General features: G+C 38.2%; 1 protein-coding gene across 1 annotated transcript in view; it reads right to left on the reverse strand.

Annotated features, from left to right (window-relative positions):
* Window positions 1-8825, reverse strand: part of PELI1 (pellino E3 ubiquitin protein ligase 1) — a 49247-nt gene extending 40422 nt beyond the window's left edge. Inside the window, exon 1 of the mRNA XM_037527487.2 lies at window positions 8496-8825. The gene's annotated coding sequence lies outside the window, so the exon portion shown is untranslated. The remainder of the gene's footprint in view (window positions 1-8495) is intronic.
* Between the last annotated feature and the right edge of the window lie 1354 nt (window positions 8826-10179).

A 10179-nucleotide genomic window follows, 5' to 3' on the forward strand; every position in this document is an offset into this window, starting at 1 on the left:
TTTTTAAAATGTCTGGTATCACTGAAGTCACAGATCTGATCTATGTTGAACAGTTTAAGAGCCTAACTCAAAATTCATTGCTTCCTTGGTGAAGTGACAGGACTAGTTCATGGACTGAGTCGTCTCATTTTAAATGAAAATTACAGCCAAGCAATAAGTAAATTTTAAAAGCTTTCAGATACATGGAGAAATCTGCCCATAAGGTTGTGGTTTTTAATTAGAAGTAAGCAATACTTCACAAAAGACGCACATTTAACACATTTTCTCATGAAAGATAAATGTAATGAGTTTTGTATCTTGATGTTTTGGGCCTTTGGTAAATTTAAAGTATGGTAGTGAGAGATAATTTTAAGAAAAATGCATTATGTTAACTTTAGTCTAAAAGAAAATCAGCTCTTAGTGCTTCTAGTACATGTAGTTCATTATATCTGGCGTAAACCCAGAGGAACATGAAGCACTGTTTTCGAGTATCTGCCAAGAACCAGGCATGCAACATTTTGAAGAACCAACAAAGCAACTCCAATTGTTTTCACTTGTTTTTAAAAAACAAAGTTAAATTTAATTGTGCATTCTAAAGATTAAGCCAACTGATATGTTGAGCATGACAATGATTATCTACCAACTAGCAAAAAATCAGGGTCAATCACCTCATAATTCATTCCATGGAAGGAAGAAGTTATTATGGATTTTTTTTTTTAACCACATTACGGCTTTTTTCAACCTTTCCCCTTGACTGTCAAAGTTCAACAGAAGTCCAGGCACAGTTTTTCCCCCAAGGTTATTTATGATGAACTATTATTATTGTGATGATAAATTTCTCAACTTTCACATTTTGCGAAAAAAACAATATTCATCAAGAGCTTCAAGTAACTTTTGAAAATCTGCTAGATTGTTAATTCTACTGTCAATTTCTGGTAATTTAGGCAAATAGATTCTAGATGATTACAGTATTAACTCATGATGCTTTCAAGTTAATGATTTTATTAGCATTTCCTACATTATTTACTCTAAAACAAACTTCATCTTACAGGTCACACAGTTATCTCTGAGTGTCTAGCTTATGGGATATACCATCTCTCCACCAGAACACACACTAGGGGGAAAAAGGGCAAGAAAAAATAAAAAGAAGAGAAGTAGGTAAGACATACATAGGAAAAGTGTTATACTTGTCCATCTACATTTTACTCCTTTAACTCAAGCCCACTTTATAAGAAAAAGGGCAAACAAATGTAAAACACTGAGGGAGAACAGTGGACATTACTGAAGCTGACAAAAGATAAAGTTAGTGGCAGAGTGATGAAGAGATGAAAGTAAGAGAGGAAGTGAAGAGACAAGAATGTGGATTAAGAGTATCTGACAATGTGCAAGTTGAAATTAACCACCCAGCACTGTAAAAATCTACAGTTTAAGCAAAAGACTGAATTTTCACTTAATTCTTAATTATTAGTGGTCATTATCAGCATCAGCACTATTAATTCCAAAATTAAATATAGGCTTTATCATGGCCATCATGATTAAGTCAACATAAAATAACATGTTTCTTTTGAGAAACAACTTTTTTTCCTTGAAATGGAAGAATTATTACTATTACTTCTATTAAATTTATAAATTTGAGTCTTAGCTCATTAAGTCATAGACATTTAAGTAGATCCAAGTTATCAAAATTATGCATGGTCATGTTCACTATTTTGTGAGCCAATTTTTTTCTTTCCTTTCTTCTTGCTCCTTCCCCTCCCTCTTTCTCATCTTCCTCCATAACTTATTTATTCCACAAAAATGGAAATGAAAAACAGATTCACAATCCTACTACTAAATCAACAGACTGAAAGCTATTTTAAAATGAGGCACACATTACTATGGTCACCATCACAGAATTTCAAAGCCCTTTGTGAAAAATTACTGCCACTTTTATTTTACTGATGAATCAAAGATAACTTGTTAAAATCTTTTAGAATTAATGGAAAGCAGAGAAATTAAACATGGGCTCTTTGTTCCAAGCTAAGAAGCTAGTGTTCACAACATATTAAATAATACAGCCAAGCAGTTCAATCCTGATAGTATGTACAGTATATAAAGAAAAGAATCTGATTATCTACACACACACACTCCCCATGCACCCTCTCTTACACATACCAAAGGTATAAACTCCCAGCAAATTAAAGAACTAAATTCCTAACAATTTTCTAAAAAATGTTTAAAATAATAAGCTTGTTAAAGTAATCCTTACATAGTTAAATATTCTTTAGTCACTTTATATAACAAAAGTTCACAAATTCTACTCAATCCAATTCTACAGATTACTGAAAATATAAAACATTGTGCCCTCCTCCTATTATACACAGCTAGAAAAAAGAATGGTCTTCTTTATTTACTATTATCTGTGAATATTGTTAAGATAAATTTAGTTTCTCACATTGGAAAATTTACTCCAACCTATAAAAATGAACTAGTATAGCAACCATTCAAAAGTACTAAGCTCTACATGCATACAATCCTATGAGTAGAAGGTTTAAAAAATACGTATTTATGGAGGGTTTTTTTGGGGGGGGCGGCTCAAACATTTGGAAAACCAGTATTTCTATACATGAAACAATAAAAATTTAAGAATAGTTCTTTATCAGAAAACATGGGAAATATTTCTGAAACAGCTACTAACGTGAACTGAAGTATCAATACAAGAAGACTTGAGACCCAGATTCATCTCTAACACTATATGCGTATTTGTTTTTCAGTTCCGCAATTATATGCCATAGCACCAAGAAAATTATGCAATTTCATTACACTGTAAATGCCATCTCTTTAGTCTTGGACACATGACTTAAACTTGGAGACATGACTTAAACTTATCTGTAATAGCTGCTTTGAGTACCTAAGTATTAAGAAACATGCATAGTCTTGTATATGTGCATGTTTTAATCTACTAAACATTAATGAATCCAAATGAGTATAATAGTTTCTCCCAAATTAATTAGTCACTCTCAAAGGTTATACACTCTTATTCCAAATGATGCTGCAATAGTCCAGAACATGATTAAAACTCCTTTTTAAGTCCATGGGTGGATCTGATTTTTAGAAACATTAATTGCTTGCTCAGAGTAAATCTGATTTTTAGAAACAGCCGGAAGTTATTTCCAATTTTTTTTTCCTGTCAAAAATCCTTTGAGTCTTACTGATAAAATGAGATTTTATGTGGCTACTACCCCCTTTCCTTAAAAACCAGTAGTGAATGTAAAGTAATGAGCTGCTTTCATGTGTGGCCCTTAAACTGGCTTAGAAGGCAATTAAAAACAAAAATGAAATTCCAAAAATATTTTAAGTAATGCTAGTGTTGTGGCAATAAGTGTACACAAATAGGCCCTACACAATCAGGTCTCATCTACTTCCCTTTATCTTTCTGACTTTATTCCCTGCTACACTTTCTCTCACTCTAAAGTCCCATCACATTGGTTTTCTTGCAGTAAACTGCGTCTTAGTCAAACGCCAACCTCAGAGCCACTGTAGTTACTGTTCCCTCTGCCTGGTATGTCATGCCCTAAGATTACCTGCAAGGTTTATTTATTCCCATACCTCCTTCAGGTCTTTACTCAAAGGTCTTATCATATTGTCAATGATGTCTTTTCTGCAAGCCAACACTTAACAGCAACGGTACCCCCCCCCCTTCCCATTTCTACTTTGCTTGTGTGTGTGTGTATAAAACTGTTTATTATGGAATTTTTCAAGCACACACAGGAGTAGAGAATAAAAGAAATCTCATGTATCTAACATCTACCTTCAATAACTTTTAACATGACAATCTTGTTTCATCTATGAGCCTCCAAATTCTTCTAAAGCAAAAATCCAGACATCATGTTAATTTATAATATATTACTATATATCTCTAAAAGGTAAGGACTCGTTTAAAATCCATAATACATTAGCAACCCTAAAACATTTAACAGTATGTTTTCATCAATTATCTAGTTAGTGTCCACATTTCCACAATTTTTAATAAACACCTTTTTATAGTTCATGTAAAGCAGAATCTGATGTACCCCGATACACTGCATGCTTATTAAGTCTCTTCATTGTATAGTTCCCCCTCCCATTTCTTGAAGAAACCAGGGCATTTGTCCTTAAAACAAGGAATATTTTACTTATTTTTATTGTCTGTCTTGTATTAGAATGTAAACACTATAGGGCAGAGGTTTTAGTCTATGGGAGATCAGTATCTAGAACAGTGCCTGACATGTAAAAGAAGTCTGATAAATACTTACTGAATGAGTATTTGGTATTCATGCCAAAAGTCCATTGCCTTTCTAATAGCAGAAATTCCTAATCACTGCACTCTCCCTGTCTTTCCGAACTAGGGTACCCAGCTTTCTAAACTTAACACTGTTGGCAGGTACCACAAAACAATCGTATTTGGTACCCAAGGTGAAATTTACCTGTTATCTCAGCTTTAGTTCCCTTTCAGAATAAGAGTAAGTTCCATCTTCAAAACAGAATGCAATGAGCTTTGTATATAGAAATTTAGGTGAAAATTAGCATAATAAAGTAGTAGCAGTAATTTTAAATCAAGTATGTTTAAACAGTTCTTAGCTTATTTTAGACAATTTAGGGGGAAAAAAAACAAACCATGCCAAAAAATAAGAGAAAAAGAAACTGCAGAAGATGGTGGGGTTAACGACATATTTTTATAATTAACAACATCCCAAGAGATCCATTATAAAGTAAAAATCAGCAATAAATTCCTTGAAAAGGAAGTAAATTACATATGTATTGAATTTAAAACTTAAAAAAATACTCTTATGACTGGTCAAGATTTGTGGGGGGGGAGGGGAGAGGATGGTGCAAATATCAGGATTTGCTCATTTATAGGTACAACAACATTCTATTTTTCTAGAAATAGTATTTTTGAGGTATAAAACTATAAGAACCAAATAATGAGTACTACACACAACTCTTTTTCTGAAATAAATTTACTATGGCAAAAGAAGAATCTGAAACATACAACATTCTGAAAAATAAATCTAATTTTCTTAGGTTCTATCACATTTCATTTTTCTTAAATTACCTGATGAAGCTCATTCGTTTTACTTCTGAAGAAAGCTATGCTGACTGAAACATGTTCACATGTTTCAATTACTTATTTTTTAAAAAAATCTGGGATTCCCTAAACATTCATTGAAGAATTGTACTTTCTCTTTATTACCTGCAAATTCATTTGTCAACAACAAAAATTATGCGGGATCTACCAACCTATTATATTATGCATTTATTTTCAACCCTTGGAAGGAAAAAATACTGTAAAGTGGTCTTTCAAGATAATATGAAAAAAGCCAGTGGTAGAACTTGAAATTATATCCAGATCTTTCACTGACCAGTATTTTTCTTGTCTTGAGGTTCCTGCATATTAGTCCCAGAAAAATTTTCTCTGCAGAGGTCAAACTTAAAGAAAAAAAAAAAAAACAAAAACAAAACAATAAATTCCTCACTATGCCACATCTGTTTAAAAAAAAAAAAACCCAATCCCTTGAAAGAATAATTTGTTTACTTTTCCCATTTGATATATTTAGAGGGAATCTGGAAAAGAGGGCTAGAAATCTATAAACAGAAAGTGCTAAGTGGAATTCACTGTTTAGATGTTAGTTAAAATTCTGTCCCTTTATATAATGCTGCCAGGAATCTTTAATATTTTACACTTTAAAAACATCTTCATCAGGTTTACTTCATTCTGTTGATCTTCCTCCTTTTTCCCACAGATCCTTAAATGTGTTTCAACTCCTTGACTGAAAAACATAATGGTAACTTTGGGAATAGCATGGTTTTTCAAAGAAACTCCTAGAACCATCTCAGTGCAATCACATTATTTGTCACTGTGAAATTTTATTATACTATATATGGTTAAAACACACATATTAAGATAATTCATATAAAGTTTTCTGATTTAACTAAGTAATAACAACTATTGATGTGCCATGGCAAGATGAGTGGATGTATAAGAGATAGTTTTCAAATCTAAGTCTTTGGGTTAAAATCTTTACCATCTACAGAGGCTTCTGTCTGAAAACATTAGATGTTCATAAAGCAGGACTACTACAGTCTTATCATCGGACAACCTACTGGACAATAAGACATACTCTGAAATGACAGAACTCTCAATGTACAAGTGATGTTCTGACAATCTGACAGGAGGCTGAAACAAATGGAAACATACTTAGGCTTTCTCTTGAAACCTGCCTCAGTACCATTCAGCATTACTAGCTAGACTCAGTTCTCTGCCCTGTACTTTTCAATTTCCTTTAAGCGGTCCCAAAGAACCAAGGAAACTTACAATGCCAGATTTCACCAGTCAACACTAATTTTTTGCTTTTGGATCCAGTGATTGGACAAAGACATTGTGTTAGTGACTTCTTTACATATGCCTCTGTTAAATCTGGTTTGTAAATGCTACAGAGAAAGTTCAACAAAAACAAGGTCACTAAAATGATAATTTTAATGAGAGCATAGATCCCCCCCTTAGTATCTGCTACTCAGACACAATTTCCAGCTCACTTTTTTAAAATTAATATATAGAATTACTATTATATTACAGCACTTCTATAACACTAACAAAAACCTAGGTGATGAGGCACTATAATCACTCTACTAGTGCAACTTTCCATACACTTAACTACTCCATTTTCTAATTGTTTTAAATCAAGATCTCTTTTAACATACTACAGAGAGAGGAAACTGGTTAAAGGATTGGGGGTGGGGGCAGAAAAAAACATTTTTTTTTAAAGTCTCACTTTCCTTTTCTGATAGAACCACCACAATCTAAAAAAATCTGGGGACAACTATATAACACAAAATTAAATTCAAGAGAATTTAGGACAAGTGAAAGTACTCACTGTTACCACAGTTCTGATGATCATTCACCTCAGAAAATAACAAGTAAAAATGATGTTTATTTAAATTTTTGGTACCTTCCAATTTAGCTGAACTACAAAATACACTTGTTCTCAAAGTATTTTCTTCCAGAAGAGCTGTTGGTGTGAATAAAAAAAGGGAATTCACAGGCTGTATTTGTGCTATAAAGACAATGTTTTAAGAAATGTAAATCGTATAGCTCAAAACGTTTTCTTAGTTATAAAGAAAATATCATAAACGGAAACAGAGGAACTGAAGAAACTGGAGCTTTTCCTCAATTCAAAAATTTAAATTCACACAACTATGCAAATTAAATTAAAAAACCACTTTATGTTTCTCTTCACTTATAAAACACATACTCTAAGTAGAAAAAGACAATGCCAGCTCTGAAACAAAAGATCAGATAGTGTGAAAACAAAATAACATTTTGCAGAGTAAGAAAAGTACATAATGTTTGAACAAAAACAAACAGATGACCTTTTCATATACTTAAAAGTGTCAGCCCTTAGCACCCAGAACCTTACAGATAATGTGCTCAATAATATTTGCTGATACACTTTGACGACTGAAGGATGGGAAGGTTGTTGGAACTGTTAAAACCAAGACACATTTCCTTGCGTGCAATGATTAAAATCTGTTAAATCTACGTTAAAAACAAAGCTCTGCCCCGCCCCCTCCACCCCCCCCTCCCCGCATCATTTCTCCGTCGCCTAACAGGAGGTCTGCCTGTACAAAAATAAAAGTAGACGGTGAGGTGAGTGTAAGATTTACAGTCTTTCCCCCACTCGCAGCATTTTTCATGAAGTCCTTTGAGGTTTTAATACTCAAAACTATGTAAGAAGAATTACTGTTTGAACTACCTAACAATTACCCAGACTTCTTTCAGACCTAAGTTAACCTGTAAATAAAATAAGCATCTTTAACTTTTCCACGGGGCATTGGAGAGCGAGTCTCTCTCATAAATGCTTTCAGGTTCTCAGACCTGGCAGGCGCAGGGAAGATCGAGCATATCCATCAATTAGGGCGCTCCCCCGGGCCTCAGTTTACCCACAAACGGAACCAGGAGGATCAGCTTGCCTCGAAAGGGCCCCGGAGGTGGAATGAATGTTTTTAAATGTTCTGAGATCCCAAGATGAAAGGAAATGCGAGAGACACGCAGATGATAACAATAATCACAGCCATAAAAAGAATGACTAACTTGAAAGTCTGCATTATGTAAGGAGGGAGGAAGAAGTTCTCAGGATCGCACAAACAAAAGAGGAGCCCACCGCCCCTTTGTGTCTCTCCACGTCTCTCCTCCTCCCCAGCCCCGCGGAGCTCCCCTCGGCCGCCGAGGGGCGCCGGGCGCGGACTCGGGCCTCGCGCCCCGCTCCCGGGCGGCGGGGGAGGGCGCGCCGGGCCGGCTCCTCACAAAGGCGCTTCCCCCGCGAGGGCGCGGGACGCCGGCGCCGCAACTCCGCTCCCGGCCGCCCCCGGCCCGGGCCGCGCAGGCGGGCGGGAGACCCGGCCGCCCCCGGGAAGCCGCCGAGGAAGTTGCCGTCCGCCCTCCCCGCGCCCTCCCCGGCCGCGCCTCGGTCGCCTCCGCGGCGCGCGGCCGCACTCACCGGACGGTCGCCGGCGGCCGGAATCCCAGCGCGGCCCCCGAGCCGCGGCGCGGGGCTGAGGCGGGCGGGCGCGAGGAGCGCGAGCAGACGAGCCGGCGTCGCGCCGCCGCCTCCGCCTGCCGGCCAAGCCTGGCGAGGGGAAGTTGGCCGCGGAGCCGAGCGCTGAGGAGCCGCGGGCGGAGGCAGAGGCGCGGGGCCCACTTGGCGGTGCGTTCCCGGAGGGCTCGAGACGAATCCGATCGCGCGGCACGGTCGGTGCTGCTGGTGGAGGCGGCGGCGGCGGCGGCGCCCCCCGACGGTCCCTCCGCCTCACACCGCCTCTGGGTCACTGACACACGGTCGGCGGGAGGGGAGGGGACTAGCGGGAAGGCGGGGCCGGGGGGAGGGGACTGGGCAAGGCCTCAGCGGGAGGCGGTGACACGGCGCCGAGTGGCCTCTTGGGAGTTGTAGTTCTGGGATCGATGAAAACAGGGCTGCACGGCCCGACTCGCTCGCAGTGCGCATGCTCGGGGGGATTGAGTCGCTTCCACTGTTACTATGGCCTCCCGACACGCGAAGGGAGGGAAGTTGTTCAGCGCTATTGTAGACTGAGCAAGGCCTGTCTTGTACTAAGGTGCCGTTGGGGATCCTGCTCTTAGCTAGTCTTTCCTAGTTAGGTCCACCCCCAATTCCTAACCTCAGCACTCACAAGTGCCTGTTGAAATCTGACTCCCTTCCCATAAATCAATCTTCCCTGCTGCTTAATTTTCTAACAAAACCTGAAACACAAATACGCCTTTGACCCCGCTTCCGTCAAGCCTTAAATTCAAGTTTCTTTACTAAAAATTCGTGGAAATGTAGTTACTTCCTGCAATTTAACAGATTGTGAAGATATTAGGACCATCCTCCACAATTAGAATACCGTAACTAATCTCTTCACTCAGTCACAGCTAACTTTAAAGTCACAGAAGTTAAGGATTCGGATGAGAAGGGCTACATTTTACTTGATCGGGGTAAAAATAATCCAGATTTGTTCACGTCAAGGGTTACAGTGTTTCAGAGACACAAATTTGGTAACGTATGTTAGACAAGTGGAAAATTTCAAAATGTTTACTGTACATCTACTGGCAAACTTTCATTTGACAATGAGAAGTCTGAACCCAGGTCTGCTGCTGGACTGACTGGCAAGGTTTACATCCACACTGGGCACCCAGGCATGAAAAGGTGTTGGAGGAAGGTGGTGAAAGGCAGGATAGCTTATCGGATCTTCAGAAGAGTAAAAGACAACCTGTCCGATGCTCTTCTGTTTTTCTTCTCTGCATACCTAGAATCCCATGACCAAGAAGAAAAAGACTGATGCTTAGAAATCAGAAACACATTTACAGCAGGAAAAGTCAAGGCTTTCAAATAGTCTTAACATCACAAATCCTTATGTCTGCAGACCACATAATTATTGATCCATTCAAAAAACATGCTATTCAAGTATACTGTATCTCAAACACCCTATTAGGTCTCAGAAATAGAGGTACAAGGACATAAAAAGAACATTCTTTGTCTTCAAAGTGCTTACTGTGCAGAGGAGGAGGCAGGTAAATAAATTTAATGTAATAAACACTATAGTAGGAAAATACACCAGGTGCTTTGGATACATAGTGACCCTAGACTCAAGCAAGGTCAGGAAAATCTTCAAAGAACATTTGAATTG

This window comes from Talpa occidentalis, unplaced genomic scaffold (assembly GCF_014898055.3).
Source record: "Talpa occidentalis isolate TD23 unplaced genomic scaffold, MPIMG_talOcc4v2.1 talOcc4.5, whole genome shotgun sequence".
Taxonomy (NCBI): Eukaryota; Metazoa; Chordata; class Mammalia; order Eulipotyphla; family Talpidae; genus Talpa; species Talpa occidentalis.